The sequence below is a fragment of the Zootoca vivipara genome, chromosome 7, assembly GCF_963506605.1.
Source record: "Zootoca vivipara chromosome 7, rZooViv1.1, whole genome shotgun sequence".
NCBI classification, from domain to species: domain Eukaryota; kingdom Metazoa; phylum Chordata; class Lepidosauria; order Squamata; family Lacertidae; genus Zootoca; species Zootoca vivipara.
The window spans coordinates 46,926,694-46,951,986 of NC_083282.1; the positions used below are offsets into that span (position 1 = coordinate 46,926,694).

Sequence of the window (25,293 nt, forward strand, 5' to 3'; positions counted from 1 at the left end):
TTATCATTCTTTGTTTAGCCATTCAGTAATATTACGTAAGTATGCTAGGTGGTGAAAGGTTTTTTTAAACAACAACAACAACCCACAATTATCATGCCTCAAAACTAGAAATGTAAAATCAAGACATTTTACCTTAAAACAAAGAGCAAAGAAATAAAACACCACAGCACTAAATAATTAAAGTGCAAAGCAGGGGACGGGGGCGCCACAGGTCTAAAATACTATTAAACCACAGCATAATAAAGGTTTCTAAAAGTTCCAAGGTGAAACAAATGTGAAATAGGTGTTTGGCTGACCTGTCTGGGAAGGTCATTCCACAACCAAGAGGCCACTATTGAAAAGGCCCTTTATTTGTTGGTGACCATCAGAGAAGAGCCTCAGCCAATGATCTCAAGGCATGATAGGTACATGAAGAGGTAATTGTTCGGATACAAAACTGTCAAACCATACTTTAATTGTTCAAACTAGCACTTTTAAATTAGGCCTGAAAGAGACTGGCAACCAGTGAAGATGTTGAAGTACATTGTAATGGTTTCATAAAAACATCTTGCAGCCAAATCCCGCACCAACTGAAGTTTTTCGACTGTTTTCAAAAGCAGCCCATTTACAACGCTGCAACTTCACAATAGTCCAAGTGGGAGGCTCTGCATCCTATTAATGATGTATTTTGTGAATTATAGATTTATCTCTTGGCTATACTGTAAATAAATTATTGCAAGCAGAATTATTAGATTTGAAAAGAGAATAACAGGAAAGTGCATTTAGAAGTATATAATCCAAATATATTACATCCTGCCTTTTCAAGATAACTGAAAAATTGTCCATCTAGTGTCCCTGCACTAAATGTGGTAGAAATATTTTATTCTAAAAATATGCATTATATCCCATGGAAAGAAGTGGAGGCAGCAGGATAGCAATCAAGGAAGGGCAAACCTCCTTCCATGATGAACAGTTTACCCACAGAAAAATATAAAACAAATCACAGAAATGGACAACAGGAACTGAACCCAGAATTCAACATCAGTGAGTGTTCAAAGGAAGCTGGTTTGGTTTTATGACAAGAGGAAATTTCTGCATGCTAAGAGGTTATTCAACAACCAGGTTCAATGGTTCCCATGCGATTTGCTGCAGGCTGTTGACTAAGGAGGTTCTTTCCACAAAGCATAATTTTACCTCCAAGTGGTTTGGCTCAGAAGTCTTCATTTTGTTTGGAAATGTTACTTTGCATGGTCTATTGGGTTAGGTCAAAATGCATTTGCAGTTCCTGCTGACACCTTAAATGTAAGAGAAAGTGGCCCAGCCCTCTATACACTGGAAGGGAAGACAAACAAATCTCCCTGACTTCCTAATTCATTCAAGACCACTTTGTCCTGAGAGCCCAGAATTCTTCAGTGACCTTCCAATCCCCTTGAAGAGTCAAGCAACCCTTTTCATCAAGGACAGTCAATTATCCTTTTTTGGTGAAACTGGAAATTTTCTTTCCGGTTGCCACTAGCCCATGGCCCCTGAAATTAGTGAGGTTCTACAAGATTCCAATGGCCAGTGTGATTTCAGGAGAGCAATCTTGCTGTGATACACTGAAGCTGATTAATTTTTGGAGATCCTGGCTTTGGGTACCTATCTCCACACATCTCCATGTAGGGATACTGTCCTGTAAAGCTGTGTCATGGCTAAGAAACACCTGCTCTTCCTCTCTGCTTTTTGGATTCATCCTGACGCCATGGACTCTCACTCCCACTGATGAGTTTTTGGGCAGGTCACAAGGAAGGAAAGCATAACTTGCTTCATCCCTCCCTAACTTTCAGACTTCAACCACCCCTTCTCCTGAATGCTACAGCATCACTGTATAGCCTCCTGCAGGACTGGAACTTGCTCATTTCTCTTTCTTTCTTAACCCCTCTCCCTTCTAGGACAATCCTTTAGTAATTTACCATGCAATTTTCTTTTCATTTTACTTTCTCAATAAAAGCTCATTTTCTGGAAAAGATCTGATCTTGTTTCTGCTGCTCCCTTCCAGGTACCTTATTAGGGCACTCCCACTCCCTTGACTATATAGTTCCTCAAATTACACATTAGGTGTTTCTGTGTCCCCTTGGCAAAATCACTTATGTGGGCTTTAAATAAAATTATTTTTTTCATATTCATATTAGAACAATATGTACTTGAAACTTCTCTGATGTCCTAGACTAGCATGCCTTGCAGTCAGTAAACAAAGCTAAAACCTTTGAAACTTCCCTACTTATCTAATACAGTCATACCTTGGAAGTTGAACGGAATCCGTTCCAGAAGTCCATTCGACTTCCAAAACATTTGAAAACCAAGGCACAGCTTCCGCTTGCCTGCAGGAAGCTCCTGAAGCCAATTGGAAGCTGTGGAGGATGTTCGGGTACCAAGAAGCATTCACAAACTGGAATACTCACTTCCAAGTTTGTGGCGTTCAGGAGCCAATGACTTGCAAGGCGTTCAACTTCCGAGGTATGACTGTACTATATTTACAATTGTGAACTTAAAAAATTGGGGGGGGGGGGAGAATTCTGCAGAAAAATAAAGCTCTGGAGGATTTCCTACCCCACATCACCAGACAAAATACAAACAGGTCACAGAAGGAAAAATTTCCCCTATCCACAGTCATGCTCCAGAAAGGCTTATTCACTGACGAAAGTAGTCAAGATTCAGACATGTATAGGGACTAGTATCTCCAGCAAGGACAGTAAAAATATGCAAACTCCTCACTGGCTGCTCTCCTACTTCACTAAGGCAGGAAGACTTGGCCAGAATTAGTCATGACCCTTCCAATTTATGAAAGAGAACATTTGTTATGGGGAAGCATGCATTTCCAATGCTGGCAGACAGTTTGCAAAACTTGAATTTGCATTATATTTGTAGTAGATTCCAGAAAATGCATAGGCCTTTGTGCCTATTCTCGCTTCCTTTTTCTTTAATCTGTTTTTCTCTGAGTTAATGAATAAGGTTAAACGCTGCCAAGCTTTGTCCTGTTTAAATCACGCTTAGACAATGCATAATATCAAAAAACGAGAATGTCTACTCTACAGACTACTAGAGAGAGACTACTACAGAGACTACAGATAACTTAGCAGGATTACAACCACTAGCAACACAGCCATCCTAACAGAACGTACTCATGCTGGAAGAAGTGTCTAGGTCAGGCATCCCCAACCTTCGTCCCTCCAGATGTTTTGGACAACAATTCCCATCATCCCTGACCACTGATCCTGTTAGCTAGGGATCATGGGAGTTGTAGGCCAAAACATCTGGAGGGCTGCAGGTTGCAGATGCCTGGTCTAGGTTAACCCTCTGAACAGTTATTGTTTCTTTTAAATAGTTCTCTCAACAGTTGTAACACCTGTAATGGCTATGATAAGAGAACTGGTATAGATTAGCAGGTTTCGGGGGGGGGGTTACTGCTCAATAGTTGCTACCAAACTCAGAAAAGAAAAATTAGACTCTGTATTTTGATATTAAATATTGATCTAGTTAGTTATGTGGCTGCAATTCCAGAAGTTCTGTTAAATGCCTCTTCAGTGATGAAACCAGCAAAAAGACTTCTGCTCTTTCTCCAACGCAGAACAGCCCTAATAAAGCCTTTGTTAATGGTCCAACGACCTTGCTGCACAAAGAAACTACCAACTTAGTGGCAGTTTCAGTTCTGCACAGCCTATTAAAAGCAGAAGAAAGGGACAAAAATAGACACCGCATTATGTGACTTCTAAAATATTTATATTGCTAAGATGAAGTTTTATAACTGTTTAAGAACTTTTGTGTTTAATAGCATACAATGCCACCTGGGGAGGGATTTTTAAAAGCAGAGATGCTACTAGGGCTTGTTAAATATTTTGCCTCAGCAGAGAATGATTCTGATCCAACCTCTTGGTGTATGCAGAGGAATATGTGCACTAGAGAAGACAGTAGCATCTGGATTAGGCTCAGAACTCAACTCAATGCATTTGAGAAATTAATATTAAAGACTTGGCACATACACACTGAAAGACTGATCTAATGATTTTGCCCAAAGTAGTATTTCAAAGGCAGGTGCCATCTGGCTCAGGAGAATAGTTCTCATTCAATATACCAAAATATGGCTAAAGCACCATCCAAATTTAGTACTAAAATCGACCAGCAAGAAAGGAATATTTTATGGTGGTGTCAGATGGCTCTTTTGTAACTAATAAAGATGCAATTCAAATATTTCACATATTCTGACATCAGGCCTTGCCAGATATAAAATAAAATGCTGAGATATGGATGTACATACATACTGTTCCGTCTCAGTCAAGCTGCTGCAATGTCCATTATGGTCATAAATACACTGGCAGTTGACAGGAAATTCAATAGAAGAAATAGATATTGTAAGTACAGTCTCCAAATCCAAATTCGAAGAAATGTTCATGACAGATCCCTCTGGGATTATGTACAGCCACTCCTAAGCTTCAGGTGCTGCTGTCAATACTGAGAACCTACCCACATTACAGAAGATTTCTGCACTTTGAATGATCCCTTTCATTTGTCAAGGGATAGTCCAAACAAGGGTTGCTATTCAAAGGCACAGGGTGCAGAGACTTTCCTTTAAGGAACTTATTATCTATATCTGTTCATTAGAGCATATGTATATGGACTTATGGCTGCCAAAATTAATGTTATGGTCCACTGAACATTAGCAGTATGCCTAACAGACCTTCCTCAAATTGTAAGGGCATGTCCAGTGCTGAAAAACAGAGAGAGTCCTTCCATTTTCTAATGGAAATTGCTGTAAAATGCAGCTAGCTATACAATGAAAGCTGCAAAATTCTAACATTCAAACAGTTGCCCCAGAACATGCAGAGCAAGGCTACTAGCACCAGTCTCATCCCCCTGAGCTCCACCTAGTTGATGCTGCATTGTTTCAGGGATGCTCCAAACACCCTGAGTCACCAACGAACCTGGGTGGGGTCCCCAACCATAAAGGCTGGCGTCTTGTAATCACAAGCCTGAGGCGAGCCTCCAAACATACCCCATCTACTAACTTTCATAGGACTACCATCATCAGAGCTCTCTGCACAGCTGGGCACTTACTGAATTCTGAATGTGTTTGGATTTTGCATTCTGGTCCTGATAGCAGAATAGCATTCTCTGAAGGTGTAAAGGGAGGTGTGCTGCCTAGGGAACATGATTCTGAAATGATACCACCATGCCTGGAAATTTGACTAATACCATCAGATCCAACTCAGTTGCACTTGCAATTTGGATTTTAAGTTGGGTCACTTTCTCTATGTGACCTTCAGACAACCAAATCTGGCATGCTCAGTTGTACACCCAGAGGCATGGTTTTTGGGGAGGATTCCAATGAGACGACCCCCCCCCCAATTTATTATGAACCCATGTCACCAAAGGCAGCTCAGAGTGACCTATCTTGCCTGCATTTCTCATTGGAGGGGGAGTGTACCAGGATTAAGTACAGATGAACCTCCAGGGTCCTCAGGTGTGCCACTAGGGTCACCATACCTTTGGTTAGCACCCTGCTGGAAAAGGTCAACCCAAAGGGTAGAACATAATATTGGAAGTGGTTGCCTGCATAGGAAAAATCGGAGGTATTTCTGGTACCCATCAGATGGCATAAGTAAATAAGCCTCCAACAAGTTCATCAACATCATTCTTAACTAGAGCCTGGATGTCAAGGTCTCCATTTTAAAATTTTTAGGAATGGAGGTATTACCTTTTTAATCATTTCAGTACTATAATCTCACAAAGAAAGAACATCTAGATGCTCTAAGTCAGACCACTGGGCCTACCCAGCTCAGTTTTATCTACACAGGCTGGCAGCAGCTCCCCAGGGTTCCAGGCAGGTGCTTCTTTCAGCCCTGCCTAGAGATACTGGGGATGGAACCTGGGACTTTTCCCATTCAAAACATGTGTAATATCACTAAGTCATGGCCCTTCCCCTTCTTGCTTTTCAAACACTGATTACTAATGGCAAATTGCATAAAGAAAGTGCAATACATTGTATCATACATACAGGGCACTATGCTATTAAATTTTAATTAAATCCTCTCTGCGGGCACACCAGGTAAGAATGAAAATTGCCCACACCTCTTAATGTTAATGCTTTCTGACTGTTTTTTTGTTTTTGTTTTTTTAACGAAACATCTTCCAGTTATGCAAATAGTCCTAATCTGCTTTTATGCTTTGTGAAAATGGCCCCACACATAGTTGATCTGTCAGCCCTTTTTTCTTACAATGTTTTCTTAATAGCTGGGGTTAAGTAATAAGGGTGGGTGGTGGTGTTTGTTTTGCAACCATAAACAGTGTGGAACAGGGGGTTGGGAAGAGAAGGAACAGATGGAAAAAACTAGGGCAGGAGCTGCTAGATAGGTATAAGAGAATTCGCTGCTCCTCTGCACCACCTGTGAGTAGTCTGTTCTGTTCAGATGGTGGGACAGAAGGACATTTTAACCCTGTTACTTTTTAATAAAATCTGATATGTACACACAGTGTTATCTGTTATCAAAACAAAAGCTCACATACCAAAAACAAAACAGATACTCTTCTACACAAGAAAGAGCAGTACAAGGGGGAAACTACTGAGACACGCTATAATACTGAATATTAGAACATAAGAAATGCCCTACTGGACTGGATTGATGGTCCATTTAGTCCACAATCCTGTTTCCTACAGTGGTCAGAACTCCCTCCTACTTTTAACTATTACCGGTAGTAGAGAATCAGTTATAGCCTGAAAAGGGGAAGATTAAGGTGAGACACGGCAGTGTTCTTCAAATAGAAGGCCTGTCATGCAGGAGGTGAGAGCAGACTTGTTCTCTGTTTATCTAGTTATTCAAATCAATGCTGTTCCCCTTTTGTTATTATTTAAACCACTTCATCAACCAAGAACTTGTACATTGACCACTAATAATGAACCGTAGATATTACTGCAAATTTATTATGCTATGGTTAAGAACCGTAACAATAAACTAAACTAAACTTTATTATGCTATTTCTGTGATGTTAAAAATAGTCTTTTTATTTGTAGCATTTGTAATTATTTGTATCATTTATTGTTTCTGTGATCCGTGTTTATGTTGTTGTTTAGTCGTTTAGTCGTGTCCGACTCTTCGTGACCCCATGGACCATAGCACGCCAGGCACTCCTGTCTCGCACTGCCTCCCGCAGTTTGGTCAAACTCATGTTCGTAGCTTCGAGAACACTGTCCAACCATCTTGTCCTCTGTCGTCCCCTTCTCCTAGTGCCCTCCATCTTTCCCAACATCAGGGTCTTTTCCAAGGATTCTTCTCTTCTCATGAGGTGGCCAAAGTATTGGAGCCTCAGCTTCACGATCTGTCCTTCCAGGGAGCACTCAGGGCTGATTTCCTTAAGAATGGATAGGTTTGATCTTCTAGCAGTCCATGGGACTCTCAAGAGTCTCCTCCAGCACCATAATTCAAAAGCATCAATTCTTCGGCGATCAGCCTTCTTGATGGTCCAGCTCTCACTTCCATACATCACTACTGGGAAAACCATAGCTTTAACTATACGGACCTTTGTCGGCAAGGTGATGTCTCTGCTTTTTAAGATGCTGTCTAGGTTTCTCATTGCTTTTCTCCCAAGAAGCAGGCGCCTTTTAATTTCGTGACTGCTGTCACCATCTGCAGTGATCAAGGAGCCCAAGAAAGTAAAATCTCTCACTGCCTCCATTTCTTCCCCTTCTATTTGCCAGGAGGTGATGGGACCGGTGGCCATGATCTTGGTTTTTTTGATGTTGAGCTTCAGACCATATTTTGCGCTCTCCTCTTTCACCCTCATTAAAAGGTTCTTTAATTCCTCCTCGCTTTCTGCCATCAAGGTTGTGTCATCTGCATATCTGAGGTTGTTGATATTTCTTCCGGCAATCTTAATTCCGGCTTGGGATTCATCTAGTCCAGCCTTTCGCATGATGAATTCTGCATATAAGTTAAATAAGCAGGGAGACAATATACAACCTTGTCGTACTCCTTTCCCAATTTTGAACCAATCAGTTGTTCCATATCCAGTTCTAACTGTAGCTTCTTGTCCCACATAGAGATTTCTCAGGAGACAGATGAGGTGATCAGGCACTCCCATTTCTTTAAGAACTTGCCATAGTTTGCTGTGGTCGACACAGTCAAAGGCTTTTGCATAGTCAATGAAGCAGAAGTAGACGTTTTTCTGGAGCTCTCTAGCTTTCTCTATAATCCAGCGCATGTTTGCTATTTGGTCTCTGGTTCCTCTGCCCTTTCGAAATCCAGCTTGCACTTCTGGGAGTTCTCGGTCCACATACTGCCTAAGCCTGCCTTGTAGAATTTTGAGCATAACCTTGCTAGCGTGTGAAATGAGCGCAATTGTGCGGTAGTTGGAGCATTCTTTGGCACTGCCCTTCTTTGGAATTGGGATGTAGACTGATCTTCTCCAATCCTCTGGCCATTGCTGAGTTTTCCAAACTTGCTGGCATATTGGGTGTAGCACCTTAACAGCATCATCTTTTAAAATTTTAAATAGTTCAGCTGGAATATCATCACTTCCACTGGCCTTGTTATTAGCAGTGCTTTCTAAGGCCCATTTGACTTCACTCTCCAAGATGTCTGGCTCAAGGTCAGCAACCACACTACCTGGGGTGTACGAGACCTCCATATCTTTCTGGTATAATTCCTCTGTGTATTCTTGCCACCTCTTCTTGATGTCTTCTGCTTCTGTTAGGTCCTTACCACTTTTGTCCTTGATTATGGTAATCTTTGTACGAAATGTTCCTTTCATATCTCCAATTTTCTTGAACAGATCTCTGGTTTTCCCCATTCTATTGTTTTCCTCTATTTCTTTGCATTGCTCATTTAAGAAGACCCTCTTGTCTCTCCTTGCTGTTTTTTGGAAATCTGCATTCAGTTTCCTGTATCTTTCCCTATCTCCCTTGCATTTTGCTTGCCTCCTCTCCTCCGCTATTTGTAAGGCCTCGTTGGACAGCCATTTTGCTTTCTTGCATTTCCTTTCCTTGGGATGGTTTTCGTTGCTGCCTCCTGTATAATGTTACGAGCCTCCATCCATAGTTCTTCAGGCACTCTGTCCACCAAATCTAAATCCTTAAACCTGTCCCTCACTTCCACTGTGTATTCATAAGGGATTTGATTCAGATTGTATCTTACTGGCCCAGTGGTTTTTCCTACTTTCTTCAGTTTAAGCTGGAATTTTGCTATAAGAAGCTGATTATCTGAGTTACAGTCAGCTCCAGGTCTTGTTTTTGCTGACTGTATAGAGCTTCTCCATCTTTGGCTGCACAGAATATAATCAATCTGATTTCGATGCTGTCCATTTGGTGATATCCATGTGTAGAGTCGTCTCTTGTGTTGTTGGAATAGAGTGTTTGTGATGACCAGCTTGTTCTCTTGACAGAACTCTATTAGCCTTTGCCCTGCTTCATTTTGAACTCCAAGGCCAAACTTGCCAGTTGTTCCTTTTATCTCTTGATTCCCTACTTTAGCATTCCAGTCCCCTGTAATGAGAAGAACATCCTTCTTTGGTGTCATTTCAAGAAGGTGTTGTAGGTCTTCATAGAATTTGTCAATTTCATTTTCTTCAGCACCGGTAGTTGGTGCATAAACTTGGATTACTGTGATGTTAAAAGGTCTGCCTTGGATTCGTATCGAGATCATTCTGTCATTTTTGAGATTGCATCCCATTACAGCTTTTGCCACTCTTTTGTTGACTATGAGGGCCACTCCATTTCTGCTACAGGATTCTTGCCCACAGTAGTAGATATGATAGTCATCCGAACTGAATTCGCCCGTTCCCTTCCATTTTAGTTCACTGATGCCCAGGATGTCGATATTTATTCTTGTCATCTCATTTTTGACCACATCCAGCTTACCTCCACTCATGGTTCTTACATTCCAGGTTCCTATGCAATATTTTTCTTTACAGCATCGGACTTTCCTTTCGCTTCCAGGCATATCCGCAACTGAGCGTCCTTTCGGCTTTGGCCCAGCCGCTTCATCAGCTCTGAATCTACTTGTACTTGTCCTCCGCTCTTCCTCAGTAGCATGTTGGACGCCTTCCGACCTGAGGGGCTCATCTTCCAGCGTCATAACTTTTATGTGCCTGTTGTCTTTGTCCATGGAGTTTTCTTGGCAGGGATACTGGAGTGGCTTGCCAGTTCCTTCTCCAGGTGGATCACGTTTAGTCAAAACTCTCCACTATGACCTGTCCATCTTGGGTGGCCCTGCATGGCATAGCTCATAGCTTCTCTGAGTTATTCAAGCCCCTTCGCCACGACAAGGCATTGATCCATGAAGGGGATCCTTGTTTATAAAACCCAGTAAAAAGTTATTATTAAAAAAAAGAGGCTAGAATCAATTAGTAGAAATTTCAGAAGAGAAAATTTCAGCTAAACATCAGGGTAAAATGAACAGTAAGAGCTGCTTGACAATGAAAAGGGCTGCCTTGAAACTTCTGATCTGTAAATGATAAGCTTATTAAAAACCACCTTAACTGCCTCAGGACCACCACAAGATGCCCCACACCCAGTTCCAAATCCTCTTGAATTTGTAACACAAGAGAGGTCCCTGTGTAAAGACTGCCTAGAAGTTACACAATGTCTTACCTAGAACCCTAAACCTAGATATGAGAGCTTTTCCTCATTTTGTACAGGGGTTAAATTCTGGGCCACTGCACATGTCCTGCCTAAAGCATTCCGCCGCTTCCCTGTTCTGCCTTTCAGTGACGCTTTAGTGTCACTTCCAGGTTCAGTGCCGTGCTCGTGCCCGCAATCTTGCGTCAATCAGACATGTTTAAATCGGGAGTTGTCTTTATTTCCCTCTGGATTCAGCTGGTGAAATTCAAAGTCAATTGCATTATTTTCCACACCATTCCTAATCTGCTTTTTCTGACCTTGGGGCCTGAATAATTACACTGATGTACTGTGATAGAATAGCTAAATGATGGAGCCATGAAATCAGGAAGTCCCCAATTTGAAAATCTACTTTGCCATGAGCTCACTTAGGCAGCTTTAAGCAAGCCATTCCCTATCAAAATCACACCTGCTATGTGAGTTTCACAATTTTTAAAATAGAGGGGGGAGCACCAGGATTTCACCAGAAATTCAAGAGGTGAGGTTTAACCCTTCCTTTCCCAGATGTGATCCTGATTAAAATTGCCACTCACTTAGTATTATTAGCCTTAGGGAGAAAGCTAATACGTAACAGATCAGAGAGCAGGGGATTTTAATCAGGATTTCAGCTAAGGAGAGAACAATTAAACCTCCTATCACCATGTGAAACAATTCAGATGACAATTTGGGGAAGGGTCCACACTTACTATTCCTTATTATACAAGGAATTATTAAACATTGGGGTGCTTTTATATCGTGCATTTAGTGCCAGTTGGAGTTATGGCAGGCTAACTCGGCACACTTAAACAACAAAGTTTTATAATTTTGTAACATATATGGCAAGTCATTATCTTAGTATTTCCCTTCATGCAGTGCAACACACCCCAGTCAGTAAGGGGGCAACTGTATTTATTCTCTAATTAACTTTTAACTAGGAACAAAGGTCAACTACACATTGTTATCAAAGGAAAGCCATAGCATATGATCTGTAAACAAATCTAATAACCTAGCTGATTACAACAGACCTTTAGACTTAAATATCTTATGGGCCCTTACACACAGAGAAGACGTCATTAAACCTGATTAAAACTGCTATTTAGTCAAATTGCTTTATCTAATGACTGAGGAAAACAAGAACCTGCAATTCCCTCCTCAAAATAAACAGTGAATTGGACTACTGCCCCCAACCTTCAGTTGAAGAATACAGCAGATTGCTAATCAGTCTTCCAAATCAAATCTTTTTTTAAAAAAAATTGCATGAACACAGAGCTTTTTTTTTTAAGGGCATGTTATGAAGAATGAACAACACTTGCATACATTCAGGCACACTTACTTAGGCCAAATTCTATAACAGGGGAGCGAGGAGGGAGAGGAAAGGATTCAGGAACACATGCTTTCTTTACATCTGACCATATTAAACCACTGGTTTAAATAACACCAATATAACTCTGATATATCAGATTTGTCTTCAAACAAGTATCAGTACCTACCAAAAGCAGAAAACTCTCGAACTCTGCTCTCCGCCACACCCCACACCAATCATTGGGAAAGTAACGTAGAAAAGCAATGGCAGATGGCCTCTCCCACACTCCCTGCAAAAGACTAAATGCAGGCACAAGCCTTGCCCACAAATTAGTCTGTAGAGAAGTGACAGATACATTGCAGTTCAGTCTTCCAAAATATCAAAAATCTGATATTTCAAGGGGGGGAAGGAGTACTATCAAATGTTTCTCAGGAAAGAAAACCTTTCCCAGAAGTCGATGATCCCCATCCTACTAATTTTGGCTTGCTCTACACATGACACACTATTGGGAATTTAGGCTGAACTGGGCTTTTCAGAGGTTCGGAGCTGCCTCAATCCCAAATATCAGAAATTAGTTTGAAGGCCAGGCTAGGGCGCTAGGGCTTCAAAGTCAGTGCTGTCTCTTTGAGAAATGTACTAACAGCATGTGCTGCATTCTGATTTTACTGAAGTTGGAATTGCAAGGTTGCAACCCATAGATCCTCCCAAAAGCTTTAAAAATTCTGAGGCAGTGGATGAGCATCCTGTTCTGTTCTTCCACTATCTTCTCCCATCACCTACATCCAGCAGATAGGAAACAGGGTGTGCAATGGGACACGTGGAGGCGATGGAGTGGAAGGCTCAGAGGCAACACCCTCTCCCTCTCCATGCAGCAGTGGCTATCATTATAAAGTCCCTCTCATCATACTGTGCTAGACTGCATCTTCCAAGGGATGATTCTTATAGGAATATTTGGAGGGGGGCTGCAACTCAGAACAAATGCAGACTGTCCCAAGTTAGACATCTCTAGTCAGAGAGTTTTTCAAGTAGTCAGACTGAGAAGGACCCTTTCCCGAAAACCTGGATTTTTCTAGCCATGCAGGACCCATGCACTGAAGCTCCTCCCTCAACCAGGCCCATGCAGAGAGGGATGGCCAGCCGAGTACACTTGCCCTGGGCCTCACCAGCGACCAGCTGCTTTTTTGTTTGAGTTTATAATTTTATTCTAATAAGACTCCCACCCTGGGCCTCTGACAAGCTCTGCACATGTCGCCCTCAATCACTGGAAATCTACTTCATCCACTTCTTCTGCTTCTGAGATTTTAGCAGCTCAAGCCTAACTTCATAACCATACAGCTTCGAGGCTTGCTTTTCCTTTTATAAATCTAAATTAAGACTGTTTGGAAGCTGAACTTCCATTCACTTTCTGTGTACTTGCAAGATGACAACATACAACCCTGAGTGTAATGTAGCTTCATTTATGTTCAATCTCAGTAATACCTACGTACAGCATGAAGGGTTAGAATTAAGAGCAAAGATGTAGCAGAGCAAGAGAAAAAAGGTAACAACTCCTGTGATCAACAGACAGGTGCTGCCAGGATTACAGAGGCTGACAGTGGAGCACAGAACATTACAATATATGCGGAAAGAAACACCCAATAGTGGACTCTTACCACGGAAAGGGTTAGTTAGCCTAGAGAGCAACTGAAATCAGCCATCTTGGAAAAGGTGTAGCAGGAGGTTGTGCTGCTACTTTGCTTCTCCAAAAATACTTGCCTCTCAGAGACCAGCTGTCTTGTAGTCCAGCAATACAGAAAGGGATTGCCAGCAGAATTGAGGAAGGCCGCTACCTTGCCTTGTGAAGGGTGGTGAAAACTAGGAATCAGCACCTGTGGCTTAATCCTCAAAAATGAACTACTGGTAGGCAGGTGAATGAGGATCTTATTTAAACCTTTTTCCTGGGTAGCCTCACTACTTCAGATACCTTTCCCTCCATCAACACAATGCCTTGCCTAACGGCTGTGGGCCTTATTTTCTCTTTCCTGACAGCTGGTCTCACAGATGGTGTCAAAAAATGCCCTTTCCAAATCAGCCCATGGTCTGAACATTTCCTAATTGTCCAAACACTCAAACAAGATGTTATGCTCCTTTAAGTTATTACAAGTCAATTAACTGCAAGAGTTTTCACCAACATTTTTTGTTTTCTTATTGACATATGTAGTTGCCTTGCTTTGCACAAACAAATGATTCTCCTGCTGTCTTCTCTCGTTCTCACACGCAAGACACTCAATTTCACTTATCCACATGCATTACGTCAATCCTAAATTTAGATTACAAGCTTTTTAGTGCAGGGACTGTGTCTCTTTATACCTTCTGTGATGTGCCTAGCGCACCTTTGGGTGCTATTAAATAAAAAACAACAAAACAGGCTTTGATACTAAAACACAGAATGTATAAAGACACAAACCTGATGGCGCATAGCTGGCATATGCAAATACATTGCTTCTATCTCTGAAGTTCTACATTATTAAAAAGCTCATTTTAAATTGGAAAAAATGAAATTAAAAATTACTACTTTAGAAGCACGCACCATGCATGCTAACATCATTAAATAAGAAGCAACAGTTACTAGGCTTGCAACAGGGCAACCTTCCTGCTTGGTAGCCAGGTGTTAACCCACAGACAGGAAGATATTGGCCTCATTCAGACATATATGGGTTTGTTACATCATAGTGTAGGAGCTGGGAGTGAGGGAACCACACACTCCCTCCGCACTTACCTCCTTGCTTAATTAAACCGCTGTTAACATTTACATCAGAACAGGAAACTGTGGTTTAAGTCTGGTTACAAGTAAGTTCTCAATTTTGGATGTAATGCATAACTGTGGTTTACTTAAACCAGGAAGTAAGTGCTGAAGGTGTGGGGAAGGAAGAGACAAGAAGAGAGTGTGTGGTCCTGTTGGTTGTTCCTGGCTGCTAAGCTATGATTTAACAAGCCATGGTTTAGCAAATCAGTGGCAGAAGCATCTGCTTTGCATGCAGAAGGTGCCAGTTTCAACCCACAGCATCTTCAGGTAGGGCTGGGGCAGTACTTCCTGCCTGAAACCCTGGAGAGACAATACAGAACTAGATGGACCAATGGTTTGAGCCAGTATAAGCCAGCTTCCTATATTCCTAACTGTATGTCTGAACAAGACATGGCTTGACAATCTGACAGTTGTTGTTGTTGTTGTTGTTGTTGTTGTTTTGTTGTTGTTGTTATTATTATTATTATTATTATTATTATTATTATTATTATTACTACTACTACTACTACCACTGTTACTATTACAGTACTAATTATTTATACCCCGCCCATCTGGCTGGGTTTCCCCCACCACTCTGGGTGGCTTCAAATACCAAAATACATTAAAATATCACAGATTAAAAGTTCTACATCTGCGACTGTCAAAAATGCAATAAAAGGGTTTCATTGTGTGATTACCTGACTTTCCTCCAGATACTGGTATATCTTCCACAACCAAAAGTATACCTGTGTACTTTCAAATCCCAGCAACCCTCCCTGGACAAACTGGGAGAGGGGGCATATTTTGTCATAAAGTCATTATCTTACTGCTCTGTAACTGCTGCTTTCCTTGTGCAATTGTTAGGGGATACTGACTTCGGAAGAGAGGTTTTATTCCCTCTTTCACCTTTAGCCACTTGCACCTCTAAAAATCTACTCTGAAGGATTGGGGAACCCTCCAGAACAATTGCATAGCAGGGCAGTCGTCTGAAATTGCCTGCCCCTTGAGCAACTGTGATACTTCATTAGACTGAGAGCTTCAGGGAACAGAAGGTGAACCGACAATTCAAGACAAGTGTCTGTGGGCAACGACTGGTGAGGGGAGCTTGGCAGCTGCTATGGATTCTGTGGAAATGTTTGCAACTGTTCCTACATTTTTCTTCTTTCACCATTATCCATTTGTAGCAGTACTTGACCATACTGATCACAATATCCACCTCTAATTTTTACAAACAGTTCTAAGAAAAACACTCCCCTCATTTAAAAAAAGTTTTAGAACAGGCCAATCTAATGCATTTTGTAACAGGCGGCTGTGGCATGTAACAGCTTTTGCACCTCCCAACCATCTAAACTGTACTATCAAGGATTCATTCCCCTCCAGATACTGGTGAATAATTATTGCTATTCTTATTCTGCATGAAATGTTGTTTAAGCTTATGAGATGGACAGAGAAAAATGGAAGGAGAAAACTAGAAGCATTTGGGTCTCATTGTTGGTAGATTGCATAACAGATGCCTATGACTGTGCCCAGCAGGATCACATTAATTGACCAATTTACACCTGCCAGGGGGAAGCCAGCAATGTATTTAGCAGAGAGGGAAGAGCCACCCACTCCTGCATCATTTATGGATAGTAGATTTTACCCTTGGGCCTGAATTCAAAATGAATGCCAATGAAATGGGGCGTTCTGTCTCAGGAAGTCAGTATCACCCATCCTTGGCAGAAACAGTGCTGTTGTCATTATCACGTTATTTAATTATGGCTATTACAAGATTGTACAGTCAAAGCCAGCACTTTAAATGTGTAAATAAGTATACATTTTCTTCAAGAAGAATATAACTAGCAAATACCTCACAACTTGTTATTTTCTATTTTATTTTATTTTTTGATCCTCTGCTTTACAAAGGAGCGTACTGTATATAAACTGTATAATTACATATAGCCTCATCCTGACCCAGCAAAATATTCACTGTAAAATCTTGACTTAGCACTCCCCAAATACTGTGTTAATGCTACTTCTAGAGCAGGGGTAGCCAACATGGTATCCTCCAGATCTTAATGGACTACAACTCTCATCATCTTCAGCTAGCATGGCTAGTGGTCAGAGACGTTGAAACATTAAATAACAATTTAATGGCACCACTTTGGGTTTGCCTGCTCTAGGATATAGACAACCTTACATACATCCTCATCTTGATAGCTTAGCCACTATGTTTCATGTGCTGGTAATCTCATGATTGGACTACTGCAATGAGTTCACTGTGGGGCTTCCCATGGGGTTGGTGCTGAAGCTGGTGCAGAATGATGTGGACAGCTTTCGGAGTGGAGCAGCTGGATGTGAACATGTTACGCCTGTGCTGAAGGAACTGCACTGGCTGCTGATCAGCTGCTGGGCTGTGTTCAAGGTCTGGTGATTAACATATAAAGCCCTGGACAACTCAGGACCAGGATACTTGGAAAAACTGCCTGTAAGATCACTTAGAACATATGGGGGAAATCTTTTCATGGTACAGCACCCTACAAAACATCATAGGGCAGGGAACAGATGATGAGCATTTTCTGAATGCCTGTCCTTCTGTCCTATGTGAAGTAGCTACCATCAATTGTTTCAGGAATTTTGTAAAGACTTTCCCCACCCCAGTCTTTCCCTGAACCATAAGACCCTTTATTATGCGTTTCAGTTCCACGAATTCCTGTTTTTATTTGTTCTTACATGCTTTTACACTACTGTTTTATGGGTGTTGTGTTGTACATCATTTAGAGATTTAAATATATAGAGGATTGTTTCTCAACAATCTAGAAACTGACATGTGCCTTTTTCACAGCTTTGACATTCAGAGTGATCAAAGTCCTTACAAATTCTAACTGACCAAAACTTCTATTTTTTCTATTCTATTTTTTGCAATTTTGAATATCATTTTGAAATGTGATTTTAAATTTTGTTAGTTTTTTCCATTTTCACAATTTCTTGTCAAATATTTTAGATTATCATACAACCATGGGGAATAAAGTTAGTTAAAATCAATATTTTTTCATAGTATTTATAATATATATATATAAAGTGTTTCATTGGCTAGAAGGACAGTATTTCAAACTACGAATAATGTTTCTATTAAAGTACTCAACAAAAATGACTAGTTTCCAGTGTGAATACTAGGATGTTCAGCCCAGCCACCATGCTCAATTTAGCATCACTAGTGTCAGCACATTCACCTGATATATATACACTAAGACTATATGGCTCCAAGTTAAAGCAATGTATTTCAGCCTGAAGCAGAGGTGTGCCCTAAATCTAGTAAATTAATCCTATTAGTTCCCATGTCACTTGAGCAGAGACTGGTTACATCAGCGACAATCAAGTCCCTTAAGGGACAGTAAGGAGAACTTGTTTCTTACCTGAAAACTGCAATAATTAGGAAGTGATGGATGTGGCTAGTAAAAGTGAATGATGTTTCCCAGGACCGCTCTCATCTGTAACCATACTGGTTTCAGATAAAATAGCCCCTTCTGACAGGCTATGTCAGGAACATCTACAACCAATCAGTCACACTGCTATCCAACAAAAGGTAATGGCATCCTTGTCATAACATCTATAGATTAAGTCATCAAAATCAGTTTCTGGTGCACTTTATCAATTAAAAGACTAGATTGATATAGTATCAATGGACAACACACATTGACAAAAACAAATAAGCTACAAAAACTGAAATAAAATTGGAATCATTTCGGGGGAAATAATCAGTATTTTCTATACCGAGGAAGCTCAACTGCATGCCTATTCAATGTAAAAAGCAAAACAGAACTTGGGGTGGGATTTAAATTTCACACTACTAATTTTAAGATTTTGCATGCATTGTATATGGGAAAGGAATGCTACGCAGAACAATGAACTCAAGACCGCAAAGACAATCTTAAGTCTCCTTAGCCGCTATCTGCATGAATTCTCTGATTCCAAAGCACTGTGTTCCACTGAACAGGAAGGCAGCCTCCAAACACTAGCTGAGGAAACTAATTCCTACAGATGGTTGTAGCTATAAGAAAAGGTGGTCTTAATATTAACCACACCTCACACCTCTCACTGAGACGCCCTCATTAGTGTAATGGAACTGGTTGAAAAAAGGGCATCCTTATGATTAAAAAGAGGACAGACAACTGAGACATATAATTGCTCTTTCAGAATGGCCAATCCAGTCCCCTGTCAAATACCAGTAACATTTTTAGGTAATTAAAAAGGACCTGAAAAGACCCTTACTCTAAACTCTTCAGTATTGTGTGTCAGCAAAAGCTTTTTTGAGAAACAAAATTTAATTTAATTGTTGATATAGTTCACAAAAGAGTAACTGCCTTTGGTAAAGCAGAGATTACTACATCCAGAAGCCTCATTATGAAACCTTCGAAGCGCTTTGAAATTTCATCCTCAGTAAGATTCATTCTTGAGCTTTAAACACTGCCTATGCATATTAATATTTAACCACTGCACATAATGCATTGTGTTTCACCGCATCCATTACAAGCCATTCCTTCAGCAAGATGCTCCTTCTTGCAACTGATATGTTGGAATGAAAGATTTATGGAGCTCCATTTATATACTGTATGTCTTGTATTTACTGCACTATCCATTGCGTGTTATGCACCAGAACAAACTACAGAAGGTTCTAGTACTGAAGCAAATGTAGTACCCTGTGTAGATCTAACAGGAGTAACACCAAACAAAAAGTTTGCAATGAGACAGCATCTTTCTGATTGCAAGTTATAAATATAAATTTATGCAAGTAACTTTCAACTTTTCCACTGCAGTACAAATTTGCATTAACACCATCCACACATTCTAATGAAAGGTACCTAACATAAGTCATTTCAGGAACCCGAGGGATTCCTGGATGCCAGTGCAGATGATATATGTTATACGGGTTTAAAATGCTTTAATTCAACTGTATTTTAGATGTGGTAAGAGGCTAAGCTACCAGCTCAGAAAACACACACAGCCATGGTATTTTTAATGATGCCCACTCTCTTCAAGCAATCCAATCCAATAGATGGGAGAGGAACTTATTAACATTTACTGTGGCAATAGTGGCTGTGTCATGACATCACACATGGCCTTTCGGGAAGCACTTATGTGTTGCAAAGGAAAAGATAAGAAAACATTTTAAAAGGATAAAGCTGTAGAGAAGATGCAAACAGACTCAGATACAAGCCTATTGTTAACAAAAGAGGTTTGTAAGAAAACTACCTATGACCTCTGGAGGTTTTTTCTTGCCTTTACTGAATTACTGGGTACAGAAGTATTGGAAGCAGCTCTTAAGTGTTTGGCTTTAGAAGTAATTGAAATGTTACTTTCTGACTCTCAGAGCTTTATACAGTTAACACTTTTTATGGAAAGTAGTGTCCTAGCAATAAAGCCCTTACAACTGTCCACTCTGGTATCATCAGATGAAGAGCAGTATAGAAAAAAACAATTGAAAACATAAAATTTTCTGAAACACTATCCACAATTAGCCAGGAGCTTTGAAAATTCTTTTATTTTGAAAGAAAAGTCAAATCTCATACTTTCATTTTGTTCCATATGTTACAGCTACTTGGGGGGGATGTTTTCCATGCTTCAGAGTGCTGCCCAAAACTGATTGTGAGTTATCTCCACAGCAAGCAAGATACACAAAATGAATTTCGGAAAGGACAGAGACGGGTGGTGAATAGAAAATGCAAATCTTGCTTAAGACCAGTTAATTCTTGGGCTAATACAGGCTCATAACAAGCGGATCAAGTTTTAGGACACTGTGCTAGACTTGAAAGGAAATTAAAATTACATTATTCTAAAAAGCATTCCACAAAGAAATTTTTACCAATATCCAAACTAGTGTTTGAAAACTTATCCTGCAATTCTCTTTTTGAAAAGTAAAACCTGTCCAGTTCCTGCAGTACAGTATCTCCTGATACAACCCAGAATGTTACACATATAAATAGGGTTGCCAGACTCAATAGAGGACAGGATTTCTGTGCCTTTAATTGCCCTCCTCTCTTTTGAGTCTGGAAACCTTAAAGAGAAACCAGCAGACCCTTTGTTTAATTTCCAAGCAAGGAAGGCACAGAAGTCCTGTCCTCTATTGAGTCTGGCAACCCTACATATAAAGCTGTCTTGAATCAAGTAATCCCACTAGCACATCTAGCTCAATTCTCTTTCCTGCTACCGGGGGGGGGGGGGGTCACTGGATAAGGCAGGGTGAAGCTGGGGTCTTCTACACACACTCTACTAATGAGTCCCTCTCCCCATCATCGTCAGTCATCATCGTTATTCCTGCTAGTTTCTACCATTAAAATATGGCCACATAATACAACTGCAGAGTCAAATCAGAAGTAAATACACAAGGTAGAAATAATGCTGTATGTTGCACGCAATTATTCTGTTGGCAACAGCATCATACTGCTCACTTTCATTTAGATTAGGACTCTCTTAAAAATTCCTAAGATGTTCTTAGGAGTGCTGGAGCTTAGCCAGTTTTCTGGATTTCTTTCTTTAAATATTTGACTCTCTCCTCAGTTTGCAGTGCTTTATATTTCTGTTGGATCAATGTTATTCTTTAATAATTACACAATTGTTCGAGTGCAGCACAACAAATTCAGTTCCAGAGGAAGGCATTGTTCTTGCCACAGTCCCTATCATGACACTGCTTTGCATCCTGAAAGCCCACAGCATGACATCTTCTGCATAAAGAATTGCATCAATTCTCATAATATATCTAGAAGTGAAACCTGGGTATCTTGCCCCTCTGTCATCTCTTTTTCATATATTCCCCCGTTCAGTACAAGTTCAAACACAATACTTACTAAGGTGTGAGTCATATTAGAGTGCATTGTTAACAAAACAAAACCAACTCAACTGCAGCTGAGTGCCTCCTCGAAGGAGGCGTCATCACCCAAAACCTTAATGCGTATAGCCTTGTATACACTGAATATTCAATGAATTCCTCAACTGCTTCAGACAGACACACCATGGAGCAGCTATTTCAACCCACTGCCTAAGAGTAGCTGGTAAACGCTATGTGGTATGAAAGTTATATTGACAATTATGATGATTCTAAAGTCACCTTTATTGTATAAGCTTCAGGAACCAAAATTAATTTAGTATTTGACAATGACAAAACAAAAACTGCCAAAGCATATACTAATGGAAGAAAGGAAATCAAAAAGGAGCAGAGGGCTACTGCTGTCAGCAAAAAAGGTGAAATTTGCACAATCTTAAACTGCCTGTTAACATTAGTTTTATGAGATATTCAGGTCTTAAAAGCCGATTCCCACTACAGGAAAGCTACAAAAGCATATTCAGAACAAGATGAGCTAAATATGCTGCACTGCATCAACCAATTCCATTGCTTCTGACATTTTATGCAGCACTCCAGGCCTTTCACAATCCCCTACATTAATTACACTGGTATCATGAGAAATTAAAGATGTTAAGAGTTCAAAGGGTGTTTTGCCAAGGTGCCCAGTGAATGCTGGGATCAAACTTTGGGATCTGCTGGTGCATAAAAATTGCCCCAGCTTAATTTTCACATTATGCCTTTCCAACATAAAGTTTACCTGAAGTCCCAAAAATACAAATATGATGTACCGTAATACAGCAGAATTTGCTCAAGCATCACTTCTGCAACGGGCGGTGGGAGTGAGGAAGCATATTACTACCATATCATGGTTAAGAACCTTCAGATTGTACCAATGACATTTGAAGTAAATGAACCTGTAAAGCCTCTCCACCACAAAACCAAAGCACAGGATGCACATTTCTCAAAGGGCCAGTTGGGTGGTGGTACAGATAGGTTCTTTTATACTCTGATGTTAATTGTATTGCTTCAGGATGTAGCAAGCCATCTCAGCTGTTTTGGGGGCCCTCTTATTCATTCTGGTGAACATGGATTTCTACACCATAGTCCTGCCCTGATGGCAACGCTGCAACTGAGTCATAATCCCAAGATCACACAGGCAAAGAAACGCTGCTCAGAGTAGCAACAGGCACGTAGCCCTCAATTTAGAGGTGACCTACCCTACTGTAGCCAAATTTGCATTTTACTGCAAACTGACATAATATGCACTTCCCAAAATGTTCAGGATTCCCTACATTTTGCATTGCAGTTGTAATGCAGCCATCTAACCAAAGATGTGTTCAAAAATGCAAGGAGTACATAAAAATGTATGCATTAGGGAAAAAACAACATGTTGTTGTTGTTTAGTCATTTAGTCATGTCCGACTCTTCGTGACCCCCTGGACCAGAGCATGCCAGGCACTCCTGTCTTCCACTGCCTCCCGCAGTTTGGTCAAACTCATGTTCGTAGCTTCGAGAACACTGTCCAACCATCTCATCCTCTCTCGTCCCCTTCTCCTTGTGCCCTCAATCTTTCCCAACATCAGGGTCTTTTACAGGGAGTCTTCTCTTCTGATAAGGTGGCCAAAGTATTGGAGCCTCAGCTTCACGATCTGTCCTTCCAGTGAGCACTCAGGGCTGATTTCCTTAAGAATGGATAGGTTTGATCTTCTTGCAGTCTATGGGACTCTCAAGAGTCTCCTCCAGCACCATAATTCAAAAGCATCAATTCTTCACCGATCAGCCTTCTTTATGGTCCAGCTCTCACTTCCATACATCACTACTAGAAAAACCATAGCTTTAACTATACAGACCTTTGCCGGCAAGGTGATGTCTCTGCTTTTTAAGATGCTGTCTAGGTTTGTCATTGCTTTTCTCCCAAGAAACAGGCGTCTTTTAATTTCGTGACTGCTGTCACCATCTGCAGTGATCATGGAACCCAAGAAAGTAAAATCTCCCACTGCCTCCATTTCTTCCCCTTCTATTTGCCAGGAGGTGATGGGACCAGTGGCCATGATCTTAGTTTTTTTAATGTTGAGCTACAGACCATATACAGTACATAAATACATAATATTGGAGATAATTGCTTGCAAAAATGTGTATAAGCAAAAGTGGAAACAAAATTATGAATATTGGGGGAAGTGCACTCAAATACCGGTACTGGTGGCTTTTAAAAAACATATAATAAACAGATGCAAAAATGCTTGAACTGAATTCAAGGTTGGGGAAATGAGAAACAGAGGAACTAAATCTATAGAGCTACAAGGAAAGTTAAATGATAGGATTTCCCTTTTTACCTCTGTTTTCACCATTGCCCTTTCCCAACACCATTCTAAGAGTGTTTTCTCACCTGACAGACATAGTTTGCGAAAGCAGAAGAGTGCTCTAAAAGGCAGGATTAGGAGTCCACTGATGGCCTCTTGCCTAGGAGCAGCCAAAATCCACAACCATTCAATTACTGTATTCCTTGTTAAGAAAACAAGGAGACCATTTCAAAAGTTATACAGCTACCAAGTTTTACAAAACCTACTCTGAATTCAGCTAATCTAGGTTATAGTTTATCTTCAGGGACTTGTTTGTAAAACTCTTTCTTCTGACATATCTAACCTGACAAGATTGAAATAACTTGTATTTGAAAGAACACCCCCATTTGCTTTCTCCCCTTTATCTGCATTGCAGGAGGATTGTTTATAATGAAGTCATTTCTCTCTTTTTTCAAAAATCAAATCAAATTGATATTATTGAAGAAATGATTTTTTTAAGAGCCCCTACAGATAAACTATGACCCAGAAAGCTGCTTTTCAACTGACTTGGAAAAGAGTCACTTTAAAAGATGTTGCTGCATGCCACTCACCCCCGCCCCACAAGAAACATATTCCATAGGCAAGGCTTACCTGCTTCCAGCTTTTAAAAAACAACAAAAGGTTTGCTCACAAAAAAACACAAAATTGGTTTCCCAGAGCTATCATACCCTTATTTTTTTGGGCGGTGGGGGGTATCTTCTCCACAGAAAACTACCGTAACTCACCTTAGCTCACAAAACATCTATTAACATCAAGACCATGCACAAGTAATACACATAAAATGTTAAATTACAAAGGACACCCTGATAACTCACTGCGCTGCCACAACGTTTTCTAAATATGTGCTGTACATGTTTCCCTCCTCAAGGGCATTGCCTAGGCCCTCAACAATCACAGGGTGATATCAGCAGAGGGCTCATGACTAGTTATTTAACCACTATCAGATAATGAGTTAGGAAAATATTACACTTGTCAGAGATATGTCAGGACATTCCAATCTCTCTTTGACTTTTCTAAGCTTCATGTCCTTGATTATAGTACAACCAACTGGTAGAGATCTCTCTTCTTTTCATACAGCTTTCTTTGTATGTAGCCAACATGCTCAAAAACCAAGTCTAATTAAGTATATTTCAAGCTACTGTATAAGGTAGTGGTGGGCTGCTAAGTATTAGAAGATAGGTCACCCTCTGTATTTCTATGCTAATGACAGCCATTTTTGCTCTTGTTTGCTTGCTCTGACTTTCTTGTGTGTGTGCATGTAGGGCATGACGGGTATCTAACATCCATTTCTGCTGAACAGATTTTTGGTTATTACTTGAACTTAACCATAAGCTATTAAAGAGAATGGAAATCCTGGTTACCAATTAGTTCCCCCATTGCTTCATTTCTTTTGTGATGCTCTCCCATTTGTTGCTCCATCTTTAGTCAACACTTCTTTGACCACACTTGACCATTATCATTTTG

General features: G+C 40.5%; 1 protein-coding gene across 6 annotated transcripts in view; it reads right to left on the reverse strand.

Annotated features, from left to right (window-relative positions):
- Window positions 1-25,293, reverse strand: part of PTPRF (protein tyrosine phosphatase receptor type F) — a 482,320-nt gene that overhangs the window by 324,282 nt on the left and 132,745 nt on the right. The gene's annotated exons all lie outside the window — the stretch shown is intronic.